The sequence below is a fragment of the Ammodytes marinus genome (assembly GCF_949987685.1).
Source record: "Ammodytes marinus genome assembly, chromosome: 1".
NCBI lineage: Eukaryota > Metazoa > Chordata > Actinopteri > Uranoscopiformes > Ammodytidae > Ammodytes > Ammodytes marinus.
Window position 1 is genome coordinate 25,809,505 of NC_137230.1, and position 13,998 is coordinate 25,823,502.

Sequence of the window (13,998 nt, forward strand, 5' to 3'; positions counted from 1 at the left end):
TCGGGGTGAACCCCCTACCGTGTGTTCTCTGGTCGGGTAATAATAGCCGGGGGCCGTTGTTGACACTTGAGGAGCCTTTATTGCAGGAGCGAAGCTTCTCTCACACACCCGCCGCTCTCTCTCTCCATCACTTGCCCACGACACACACCACCTGGCTGCAGGATCGCTAATGTAACACTCAGCGCCAAACCCCCTTCACAAATCTGTCTATTCAATGTTTACTTATGAATGTATCCATGTACGTAACTCTGACATGTACATAACTTAATTTATTGTTAATAATATGGTCTGTTTATAAATTCGGCATATGATTAAAGCATCTAAATGCCCGTAATCATGTTAAACGTTTACTGTTTTTAAGTTATTAATGCCACTCGCTCCCGCAGATACACAGCAGAGGGAGGTCTTATATTCAGCCATTGCTAAAGGGAGTGTTGTATTATGGAACGGCTGCTGTAGTACGAAATTCCAGTCTCAACAATGTTTCCTACACGCAATTATAACTGTAGCGTCTACAGCCCATTGTTTTCATGTAGTGTAACTTGTGTAATGTGTTACATTATTCAGCTGTTGCCGTGATGTCGGCTAACGCTGATGCTAATGATAACTAGCTCTCCTTCGCACAATAGACTGTAGGTTGGTGTTACAGCCAGCTGTTAGGTGAGGCGCTGTCCCACAGGTAAAAGCCATGGACCTATAAAGCCTGTCCAATATTCACTCTAGTCCAGCTTCTTGAAAAGTTTATAAGGACTTTATTATTTATGTAAAAATAATATTTAATGTTTCACTTGAAGCACAAAATTAATGGCTTTATTTTCTGTTATAGCCTATACCCAACAAATTAGTTTTTTCGTTTTTTTTAAGCACAAAAAACAGTGCAATGTTGTGATTTTTAGCCTTATATCTGATTAAATTGTTAGAATATTATTTGTTCGCAATAATTAGACACTCGTTCTGATGACGAAATGAAAGCCACCTGGCTTGAGAAACACGTTCTCAAAGACTTACTTTGAGTCATTATTTAGGGAGCACACACATATTATGAATGAATTCAAATTAGCCATTTTAATCTAGATTAATCTAGATTAATTCCAAAATTCAATGAGATTAATCTAGATTAAAAAAAATCTGGCTTGCCTTGAAATCAAATGCATTACAGGCTTCACATTAAAAAATACTTTAATGAATATAGATTAGATATGGACTATAATTTGCTTTCATGCCCTAATTTGCCACGTCTCTTAGAACACAGTGGACTGGAGTAGATCCTAAAAAAACTCCTTTCAACTCAATCCAGAAATCCTTTCAACTCAACTCGGGAATCATTTTGAATCGAGAATCGATTTGAATGGAATAGTGACTGACCCCTAGCCTGGTCCTACCAGACCATCGTACTTCATTTAATTTGTACAGAAGGTCTGGAATCGCTAAATTGACAAACGTTAACTCACTTGAAGGTGGGTGTCTGTTGAAGTTTAAAGTGGCTACGAGGAACTTTGGCGGCTGGCGGCCCCTTTGGACAAAAGCAGTAGTATTTTTACGACGCCAGCTGTCGTAAAGCTGTTTTCTAGCGCAAACCGGCAGGTGCGAGTGTCAAATTATTAGGACGCAATATAGTGCATGTCCGTGTTGAAAGTGTGAAGGCACTGAATCTTTTCGGCTCTGTGAGAGCGTTTAGTGACACTGCATCAATGCAATGAGTTGATGCAGTGTCACTAACCACTCTCACGGAGCTGAAAGATGCCGTGCCCTCACAGAAAGCGAATGAACGAGAGACAGCAGTATGGATCACGATGAGGTAATGTGTTTATGTTGTTGAAAATAATGACTATTTCAGATGAATAATGGTCATCTGATGATGATGCAGCAAAATAAACTTTGTTTTAGTACCGTTCATTCACTCTGTAGTAAACACTGCAGGACGAGTTCACTGCTTGGCAACGCCCTCCTCCCGCCGTCTCCTTTCCTTTTAGCTTTTAGTTGTTCTTCATTGAATTTTCTTTTTTCTTTGATGGTTCTGCCCCACTATCAGCCATTATGACGACAAATAACTGTCTCAAACAAGGTTCCCCTTCCCTTACCCGGAGGGAAGGCTACTCAAATCGCGCTGCTGCGCTACACTGAAATCTGCAACCAATACGAATATGTGACCTTAGAGCCTGCATGCGCAAGCCGAAAATCGGACTGGGTGTGCGACCAGACCAAAGGCATAAATAAAAACTATATAAAACTGCTTTCTTTGCACTGATGGTCTCGTTTGCTGTTAAAGGTCATATATGATTATCAGAGGAAAAATCAGTCTGTTTTACGTAAAGATATTTAAAAGTTCCTCGTAGCCCCTTTAAAACTATTGGATCTGCCCAGTGCCACTCTGGATCGCTCTGGATCTGCCAACCAATCGCATAAAGTTTGGTCTTGACGTCATGCACCGGCTGTCAGGGCTGTCAAGCGATTAAAAAAATTAATCTAATTAATTGCAGGCTCTGTGATTAATTAATTTAAATTAATCGCATACTTATATGACACTTTTATACCTGTTTATAAACAGCTGTATAGCCTACTACAGTTTGTTTCTCTCTCTCTCGCGCGCGCGCTCGCTCTCTGTCTCTCGTAACTTCTGTCTCCTCCCCTCAGCCAGCTTTATACATGAACTAGCGCCGAATTTTCTCAAAAAAACAAGCAGACTAAATTACGACTTTCCATCTCCCACAACAGACAGCGCTGCACTGCCACCATTTCGTAGCCTACTCATAGGCAAACATATTGAGACACACACACACACGGGGCGGGTGGTTTATGCGAGACACTGCGGAGAATTAAGTAAGATGTCTTCCTACCTTCATGCTTATTTGCCGAAGCATCCCATAAACCGTCCATAGAGCCCTCGAGTCGGCCCCTTTCCCCTGCTTCTCTCTTTATTCTCCCTTTTACCCGCGCGCCAGCTATAGGTGCAGCTCCGCACCACTTTTGCACCGGGTCAAAGGGCATTATAGAAGTGCGATTAATCTGCGTTAATTTTTTTAATCGCGTTAATTTTTCTGTGATTAATTAATAGAAATTAACGCGTTAATTTGACAGCCCTAATAAATACATGTATTTATATCTATGCTGGCTTCTGACTACAACTGAAACTGGCGCACAACCTCAACGTCATTGTTCTCAGCCACTCCCTCTGTTCGCTGATTGGACCGGTAAAAGAGAAAACCTGCAAATATACCGCGGACCCAGACTGACTACTGAAGAGAAATTAAAATTGAGTGGAAGTAGGTAGGCGGGCGGTGCCAGGTTAACTGACCCCAATAATTGGAACCAAAATCGAATCGTGGGATTCTAAAAGATTCACAGCCCTAATAATTATAATACAGTAGAATGTGCAATACATTAAAATATATGTTAAACCTTTCACATCAAGGCATTCAAGGTCAGACTCGTCTTAGACCCAGGACTTGAGCTTGGTCATGAAGCCATGTCAGATTAAACTGAAACCATGCAAACCTACTGTAGTTGTAGGTGTATCCTGGGGTTGCCTGGGTTTAGTATTACTCTCCTCTAAAAGAAAAGAGGAAAAACAGAGAAGCAGAGCAGGCTAACCCTTTCAACTTGAGTTGCACAAATTTGTCAAAAGTGACAGCAATTTAATAAATCGCCGCTCTCCATCACACGCATTTGCACACCCACCCACGCACACACATACACACAATTCCCAGTTATGCCCTCCACTGCCCCCTCTCCATGTATACGTAAATGAGGTGCATGCATGGGTGTGTGTGTGTGTGACTCTTTTAGAGAGAGAACGTGTGTGTGTGTGGGCCCTGCGGTCTGGTCCAGGCATTAGGTAATTGACTGTGTCTTTGCTCAAGGCCTTTCATGGATCACCGTCCTTTATTAGCTCACTTCCCAGCATGCACACACACACACACACACCCAAAGTTCCCAGCATCCCCACCTCTTACCCCCCACCACCAGCACCGAGACCCAATTGCCCGGAAACAAGGAGCGAAACAAGAGAGAGAGTGAGAGAGAGAGAGAGAGGAGCAAGGGAAAAAGGAGGGAGCAGCGACAAGGGAATGAACTAACAGGGCCCCAAGAAGCGGAGATAAATAAGTATGGGGAGTGAGTGGGCGGGTGAATGGGGTCTCCTGCAGCTGACAACAAGGGCTGGCAGTTTTGCCTGGCGCATTTATTATTTATTTTCAAAATACACTATTAATTGAAAGCTTGGAGGGTCTTTGTATTTGAGCATGCGTAAATGTTAAAATGTGTTAAAAAAACATTTAACCGATGCCGCCAAAATTAAAGTTAGACGCTTTGAGGCAGCAAGTTTGAACATTGGCCTTCATCAAATCCTATTTGCAACAAAACAAACAACAATAATCACATTCAAAACTAGACAGTATGATAATATATATCGTGAGATGATAGGTTGATAATACTGTTTTATGTCATCACGTCATCCCTGCCACTTGCTATAACAAGATGCAACACAGTCACTCTTGCCAATGCACACATATAGATAAATGCAAGGAGACAATCATGTACCTGTACATTGTATCAAGAAATACCTGGCAAAACTTGACCTCCCTTTGCTCATTGACACTGCTGCTGCTGCTGCCGCTGCATGGGTTGTTGTTGGATAAGATGATGAAGATAGCCGTGTCTGCTCTCAGCCTTGTCGTGTCATACTGTCAATCAGAGTTCATCTGACATCAGATTCTCCCCTTTTCAACTGTGAGTCTCACGCTCCCTCTTTCTGTATCTCTCTCTACCTCTATTTACTCTCTCTCTTCTCTCTCTCTCTGGTAATTACTGCATTAGTCCTATCGTTGGCATCACCTCCAGCTACAGCAGCAGCCAGCAGAGCTTCTTGTCACAACTCAGAGGGCCAATGGAGTGGACAGCTCAGCCCTGGTACTCATCATCTTCATAGCATGCCCAGCCAGCCTCCCCCCAGCCACATTATCTAGCTGTGTTATCCAGCCATGTTCCTAATTATTTTCGAACCCTAGCCACAGCCCTCTCACCCAGCCTCTGCCACATTACCTAGCCCTGCTTGTAATCGTCACCCAGAGCCTTGCTTCAGCCCTCTACACAGCCTGAAGCCTCATCATTAACATGGACCAATGTTTTTTCTCTAGTTCCCGACCACGATTCTTTGACCATCACAGCTCTTGGCAGTATGCACATAGCATCCCTGGTCTAAATCAAGCCATGGAAATCCTGGACCTTCCGTGCCATCTGTGTCACAGTGTAAAAAAAAAAAAACTTGATTCGGCTATAAAAAGCAACCAAGTGATAAAGAGATAAAATGAGTAGGTGGGTGACAGCAAGTATGAGAGAGCGAAAGAAAGACATTTGTATTGACCACTGTATGAAGAAAGACTGCCATTTCTGTTGAAGAGGATATTGCAGTTCTCCAGCTCTGAAAGATTTTGCTAGCTCTGTCGTTTTTCACAATATCATTTTGTTATTGTTATAAATCATAATGAATGGCTAAAAGGAAAGTTCCATAATAATGTGTAAGCTTTTCACTCAAATATTAATTTGTGAATTGTTTGTTTTGTGGAAAGTTTAATACAGCCCTCTAATGTTCATTGTTAAGTAAAAATGTAGTTACATGCACCAACAATGTCTAATTTCAAATGCAGATATGGGAAAGCCCTCTCTCTCCATGCAAATTATGTGGTTGCGTTATCAGCCATGTCACCAGTGGAAATGCCTGTAACCATAGAGGCTGGCTAATTAGGAGGCTATGTGCTAATAAAGTACACTACACTGAGTGGTCACGTCTGTGTTTGTCTGCGCTCCAAGCCTTTACTTCCGCTCGCATTAGACTGATACCCGTCACAACTTTCAAAAGCTAGCGTCTGAAAACAACCAACACACAATGATACACATCGGAACATGCATGCTTTCATGATCACATGCACATTGACATCTACTGTATATTGAAGTATACAAATAAATACATACACACAACCATTGCCAATAGCCTAAACACACTTTATGTTGACCCTGAATCATACTTGCTACAGCTCCACAACACACACTTAATCAACACCCCTTCTTACCACCACAGAGACACACCATCTCCCCCCAGCAACTATGTTGTAGCTTTATTATTGTCTTGTATTATGGGTGCAAATGCACACATGCTGGCTCACTCCTAATGGCCTCAGCCATAATGTATTACCATGATGCATGCAACTGATGTATGAGGGATATTTTCAATGGGTATTAGCGATTATACCTAAGCTGCAATGGCCACAAATAGAGACAATGGAAGTGGGTGGGGCAGGGTAAGCAATGCTTGGAATCATGTGTCCACCTTTTATGTGTGTCTGTCTGTGTATGCATTACCTATGTTATCATGTCCATCCTTATCTCCTCTGCTGCATTAGTGTCCAGGTTACTGCGGTGAGAAAGAAGGAACGCTAATTCTCCATAACCATTTTACGGCATGTGTAAAACTCTGCAGCCCCTTCATTTGCACAGCCGTAAAACATTCCCCCTGCCACACTCCTTCCCACTCAGGACCTCAGATTTATCAATTAACCCAACACTTTGCTTCCATTATGGTGGCATTTTGCACTGTAAGGCGTGCATACAGAGTAACGATGAGGGGCCGAGTGCATACAGCTTGATATTAAATGGACAGTCTCAATTAAATGATTAGCAATCATATTTTGGTTTGACTTAGGAGAATGAATGGCATTAGACTTTATTATTTATGTTCAAAGCTGTTGGACCTGGCTTGACCAGATAAACGCAGGGCACTTCAGGCCAATTGTGTATCTTAATGATATGAATTTGTGTCAAGCACATGCTTAAAACTAATAAATAAAAATGGCATTGGCAATTTACCATTTAAAATGTTCACACATTTTGTCTTGAGTGGGATTCAGCAGGAAGCTGGTGTTTGTTTCTTTAGGTCTAAATGCAAGGCCAACTGTAAATCATGGCCTTTTTTGAAAAAAAAACCTAAGTAGAACAAAACAAAAGAAACAAAAACTTGGAAATCTTTAAAAAGTATTTAGTTTTTATGAAAGGTATAATTTAGAGCAACATTGTATTGGGATATGGCCATTAGAGAAATGGCATTTTCCCGGGAAACAACAATACGCCCAATTTGACTGAGAACAATATTTACCAAAGACCATTAAAAATAGAAAATGATCAACTGTAAAAAATGCATTGTCATCATGGTTATTCTGAGGCAAATATCAGATTGCTTTCTGGTTTATTTAGATAGTTCCCTCTCCATGTATACATGGCTGAAAGAGAGAACAGGAAGACAAGCAGGATAAGGATGTCTATGCTTTTTATGGACCGCCTGTCCCTGTGCAGATATGCTCCACTGAACCATACTGTATGTAGTGTGGTATAATCACTGCCTATCTCTATCTGTATCTCCTGCCATCACTCTTTCTTTCCCTTGCTGTCTTGTTTATTTGCACACTTGTTCTTCTTTTCTCTATCCTCTTTATCTGCAGTACCTCGCTGCAACTTTTTCCTACCCCCCCACCGCTTTCTTCGCAAACCATGTGTTTTATGTGTGTGAGAGTGTGTGTGTGTGTGTGTGCGCGCGCGCTAGCTATCAAATAGCTGAATGCACAATATACATACACATACGCAAACTTGAGGAACATGACAGCCCTCTCGTACCGCAGTGTGTTGGTGATAGAAGTCAACACTGGCTTTGAAATGCAAATTGATTGTGATGAAGCTACAGTGTAGACGGACACAGAGGATGCAGCAGACAGCATACATAGACTTACATGTGTGTTTTGCTGCAAAAAAGTTAAAGAATACGTTTTCTAATAGAATGAAGAAGACTATTTGGATTATTTGACGTTCCCTGGTCGCTATTAAATTGTATAGGTTGTGTTTCTCCTGCAATTGTTTTACTCTAAACTTTTTGTATAATGATTGATACGATTCCCATCTCATACGCACATCTTTGTAGTATACCTATTCTATCTGTCTACATCTATTCATCTATCCATCAATCCATCGTCTACCAGACAAAATGAGTGTTTTTATGATGATGCAAGGTGGGTCACACGTGTGTGTGTCATTGTGTGTAGGAATGTCTTTCCTACCTTTACCTTTGCTGTTAGATGGCATATGCATACCTGTCTGTCGGTGTGTCTTATTTTAGCCTCACTATAGCCAGCATAGGTAGCATGTGTAGGGGGTTGGGGTTGGAGTAGGATCTGCAAAGGGAAGCAATCACAAACACTTAAACCTGCAAATGGCCTTGATGTCCTGTGCTAAGCAGCCTGTGTTGACTGATGAGCCTGTTAACCCTGGCTGAAACAACTCCAGCACAGGGGATTAGACAGCAACGCTTGTCCCGGCTGTTCCTGGCCCATTTTGCATGGGAATTGTGCATATTTAATCTAAGGTGTGCCGAGGTGCAAAGACAAGCCCCCCTCGTCTCCGTTTCTCATTATGGATGTGTAATAGCACCCTGAGGCTGGGGGCCTTAATTCACCAGCCCCGGCCCCAGTCTTAATCTTACCCTCAGTCTCAGCCCCCACCTTCCCTCAGTGCCTCCTCTCATACCAAATCAGACCTAGTCCCAGCACTCTTCCCAAGCGTTGTCTCTCCTAGTCCTCTCCTACATTGAGCTTCAACCTATGGTAAGCCCTGCAAGTCCTAGGACAAAGCCTTTTTACCCATCTCCTGTTGGGATCTTGTTTCAGTTATTGGTGAGACAATGAAAAAAAATCCAAGAAGGCTAGTTTGAGTACATCTATGATGATATGTTTTTATTGGACAGTGCTGCACCTTGTCAGGTGAGAGTTTAACCAGGTAAAATGACGCTCAACCTTCTTCAGCCCAGTCCTCTGCCAAACCATGTTCATGACTTCTCATGCTCTGTTCACTTCACCCAGACAGCCCCTTGGACAAAAAAATTGTCGAAGCCAAAGGCATATAAACATGATAGACAAGCCAAAATAATCATTGGCCAACATGAGTGTCCAATATTCCTTTTTTTTTCAAGGCAAATGATCACAATCATCCTTATGGGGCCTTCATACTTGCTGCATACAAGCGGCCACGGAGGTGCTTTCTGGACTGCCTGACGTAAAAGTTGTCATCCAATCCTAACTGTCAACCCGAGCTGTCGACCGCAACCAGCCCAAAATGTGTAACCGCGCGCTGTTTGCCCGCCGATGCCTATGCAGAACTGCACATGCCTTGTTTGGAGTATGAAATCAACTGCGCCTACGTGAACCGCTAACTTATAAGTCTGCAGATGCCAAGCAGCAACTATGGAGGGCCCTTTACTGTACATTTCTCTTCTGAATTTGCAGCCAAATCAAAACACCGGAATTTCTATAGTTATATGTGCCAACATTTTACAGAAACTGAATAATTTTGGTGGATGGCAGGTAAGATGTGTGCAGGCAACTGTGGGGTTTGGTAGGTTAAAGCTGTTATCCGCTATATTTGAGTAACATTGTTGTTTCTTTTGGCCGTAAATGTAATTGCAGGTGCTGGTGGACGAGAGTTTCTTTCAAAACAGAATATTATTGACCATATGAAGTCAGAAGAATGGCAGTTTTTACCTGCGCAACACTTTCTCTGTTTGTAACTGCTGCATTCATTTGTATGCGAAAATCGGCAACTTTCTATACGGCAGCTCACACAGTGTGCTTCTCTTCAATTTTGAAAATGTGGGACCTAGGACTATGTAAGACTGTATATAAAAGATACAAACAAAAATTGTAAAACTAACAAATGTACTGGAACGCACACAGGTGGGAACTCAGTACTACTGAGTCTGAAGCTCCCATGTCTCGAGTACAAGAGAACGTAACGCTGCAGCTCGGGAAATGGGCTTAGCTACGATAGTATAACTGGGCAAAGCAGCAAATACAGGGGCCATTAGTTATGTTTTTCAAATTGTGCCAATTCTGGTATAGGCCACAATTCCGTATGGTGGTGTACAAGACTGTTACTTTTTTGTCAATGTGTACAGACACATCTCAACTCTAGACGCTCATTCCTTCAGTAGTAATAATTGTTGTTGCTTTTTGTTTAAGGGGTGTCTGACTTTGTTTATTTGTGTTGCATTAGTTGTGAATTCTGCATCTGTTCCCTGAGTAATGCGATTGATTGTCAATGACAAGAGCTCTCTGAAGCATATATCCATCTCCTTCCATCTATCACTCCATCTCTCACCCGCTCTCATCACCCTCTATTCTAGCCACAGTTCTCTCTGCAGGACAGAACAATTAATGTGTCCTTTCGTTTACTCACTCTCTTTGTCTTATCTCTTCTTTTTTTTCCTCCCCCTTTTTTCTTCTTATTCCTCTTCAGACAATGTTGCTTTTCTCATGCATCATATTACTACCTTATGAGAGAAACGTATTTGCAGAGTGAGTGTGTGTGTGTGTGTGTGTGTGTGTGTGTGTGTGTGTGTGTGTGTGTGTGTGTGTGTGTGTACATAAGAGGGACCCCACGCTGTGTGTCATTTCTTGTTTGTACATGGTTCCAAACGTCTTTGGCCACAGCAGAGTGGGGGAGAGATATTTAGAGAGGCAGAGGGGTTGAACAAGACAAAAAAAAGATTGAGAGAAAAGGAAAGAGGAGGGGGGAGAGGGGAAAAACAGGATGATAACAAAAGCAGCTCGGATTTCACAGACGCATATTTCATCAATCATGTGAATAAGTCGTGGTGATTATGCATGGCGGTGGCAGGCCGAGGGGGGGCTGATTACCATACACCATAAAGGCTGCTTTCTTATCTCACACACACTGATTAGTTTCTGTCTGCAGATAGCCTCTCACTCTTCGCTCTTTTTCACACACACACCAACACTCATGGGGTGCCATACACATGCATAACATAGGCTCATTCACACACACACACACACACACACACACTGCTGCTAAAGTTCTAGGTAAATTGTCCTCGGTGACAGTGGACACACCCCAAAAGCCAGATGAGAAAAGTTCACAGAGCCTCTCATTGCTAACTTGTTTTACTTAATCAGCACTCGGAATAATCTTTCAGAGAATCTTGGTTTTAAAAAATGGTAAATGCACTGATCACTTGTACATCAGAGGTGGATTTGGTTCTTGAATGGCACAAATTGCAACTGAGTATGTTTTCGGAAGAACACCTACATGCATTGTCACAGGAAATCAGTGTCTGGCTGGTGAACTGTAGGGCTTAAGTTTGTGCATTTTAACGTTTTTTTTCAGTCAATTTAAAGCAAGGTCTGATCTTTCACAATACTGCTGTGACACTTAATACGTTTATGAAAAGGCTGCTTTTTTATTTTATTTTTACATTTTGCAGTTATGCGGAAGCCATGCTCCAGCAACATTATGTTTCATTGGCTGCTTCATGTTTCTATTGCATTTTTTTTTACATCCAGTATTAATCCACTACAAAATGAGCAATCTTTTTGTAGGCACCCACCCCTAAGGTCTTTCACACATTTGCTGCCGACATCTGTACCAACATTTAGTGTAGGTGGTTTACCTTTGCTTTATTTACCTTCTTTGTCGACTAAGTGTCTTATTGGCTTATTATCATGCTTGAATAGTGACCGTAAAATGCTGCTGAACGAAAGAGAAAAAGTGAGGCAGGAGGAAGATGAGGCTGGGGCAAAATTAGCTACGTATGAAAGGCCTCGCTTTGTGTCTCAACTAGGGAATTAGAAATGACTCCTTCTCTTGCGTTCCTCTCTCTCTCTCTCTCCCTCTGATATAAAATGTAAACTCATTTGGTAACCAGGCTGGAGCTGCGTTGCGCTGTCTGAGTGCCTGCATGTGAAAAGTGCGCCTGGGACGCATTAGGGCCTCCTGACAGGGGCCTGGGTGAAATAAGTGAAATTAATGGAGCTCCTTTCATGTCGGACAAGGCCGCGGCACCCCTTTCACGCCGCGTACAGTCACAGAAAAGTCAATACTTTTTTATTACTCCTCGCTTGCCCTACATTCCCTGCTACAAGTGCTCTGCTCGCTAATTGGTTTCAGTTTGCAGAGAAAGAGAGATACGGGAGAGAAAAAGAGGGAGAGGACTCCATCCGAAAGAAACTGAAGCAAATAAATCAATCTCATATTTTTTTTTTTTCGCTGTCTTTTTTCATTGAGTAACATCATGGCAGAGAGAGGGAGAGACGAGAGAGCGAAACAGAGGAGAGAGGGTAAACGCTTGGTTAGAGCACGCCTAGTCTCAAGGGAGCATAATGATATCTGGGAGCCTGTTAATGGAGACGAGTGGTTAAAGTGGTCTGGGGCCCTGGCCAGGTCACCCCTGGGGGTTTCTAACCAGCAACCTCACCTCAGTTGGCAGCTTGTGCTCGGGCCTCAGAGGCAAAATGGATCCCACTAAAATACAATTTCAGGCAAGTACTTTGATAGATATGCAGAAAGGGACATTCAACTCAATTATGTGTATGTGATGTTGAAATATGAGTCTCAAAATGCCTCAAGGCCAGTTAAGCAATTGTTTGCATGGTGATGCACTACTCAAGCTTTGCCGCTCTGATGTCATCCTCTATGTAAAATTACCACAAATATCTTAATATGTGCCACATTCTGTATTCTGGCACATGGTGCTGAATGAACACATCTTTTTGAAACTGAAACAAGAATGTTTTGCAGAAGCAATTCTAAAAAGACAGATGAACACATACACCTTATGAAAGATTTGGAATTTGACTACTGTAGAAAACTGTTTTCCTCCGTGTGTGCATTTCTGTGTAGGTCTGAAAGTGTACTAAACTCTGTGTGTGTGTGTGTGTGTGTGTGTGTGTGTGTGTGTGTGTGTGTGTGTGTGTGTGTGTGTGTGTGTGTGTGTGTGTGTGTGTGTGTGTGTGTGTGTGTGTGTGTGTGTGTGTGTGTGTGTGTGTGTGTGTGTGTGTGTGGTTGTGTGCGACTGTATACTGTATGTATGTGTCCTGTCTGCCAGTATGCAGTTCACTGATGGGCTAAGCTTAAGTGGCAGAGGGGTTAGCCTCTTTCAGAAACAGCAGAGCCACAAATTGATGTGACACTTTGAACCCCCTCCCTCCCCGCAAACACACACATGCATGCGCGCACACACACACAAACACCAATCAGCCTCCAGGTGAAAGGAGGTTGCACCAGTCTCGTTTTCTTTCTGCGTCCCAGCTTTCACAGCTCAAGAGTGTGGGCCAGGGTAGGTTTAGGGGGGTTACAGCATGTGTGTATGTGAGTGTGTGCGTATGTGTGTGAAGGAGCTGTCACACTGGGCTGGCATCACCATCCAGTTTGCCATCTCTTCCTCAGCTTGACAAGTCCCTGCTCCCTACCCCATGGCTAACACACATACACATAAACACACACCGTCCCTCTGTCCCTCGCTCACTCCTCTCTCGCTAGCATATGATATGTGAACAGACCGATCACGAACTTGCATGCGCTCTATGAATGCATTTAATTAAGAATACACTCATAAACAAACAAATGCACATAATCAAATGCACAGGCAACCACAAGCTGCATATTACACAATAATTGTGTTTGTAAAAACATGCAGCATGCTCTTTGGACACCGCAACAGTAACACATCACATCAATGTTAAAAAAATAAAAATAAACATTGAGCTAAATTTAAAGTGGAATTTTGCTTCAACTTTTGTGTGAAAGAGTTTCTAATTGTATGGCATCACTGTGTGATTGTTGTTTTGCATTTTTGTTTGCGAGGTCTTCTCGGTAGTTGGCGTCAGATCGTGGAGGGTTTCTGTTTGTTACAAGGACAGGCTTGTCCCCGCCCCCAGGCGTCGGCATTACAATGATTGTCATGGTGCTGGAGTGTGAGTGACAGGCGGGATCACATGTGCTAGCCGGGGAGCAGGAAGCCCGAACAGCCCCAGTCCCTGACATTAGTTTGTCCTTCATCAAAACTTTACACTCGTTTATAACTGCTCACTCCCTCTACTGCAAAATTCCACTCGTTTGCTCCTATTTTTTTTAACCATCTGTCCCTCTCATGTACTGATCTCTCTTTCT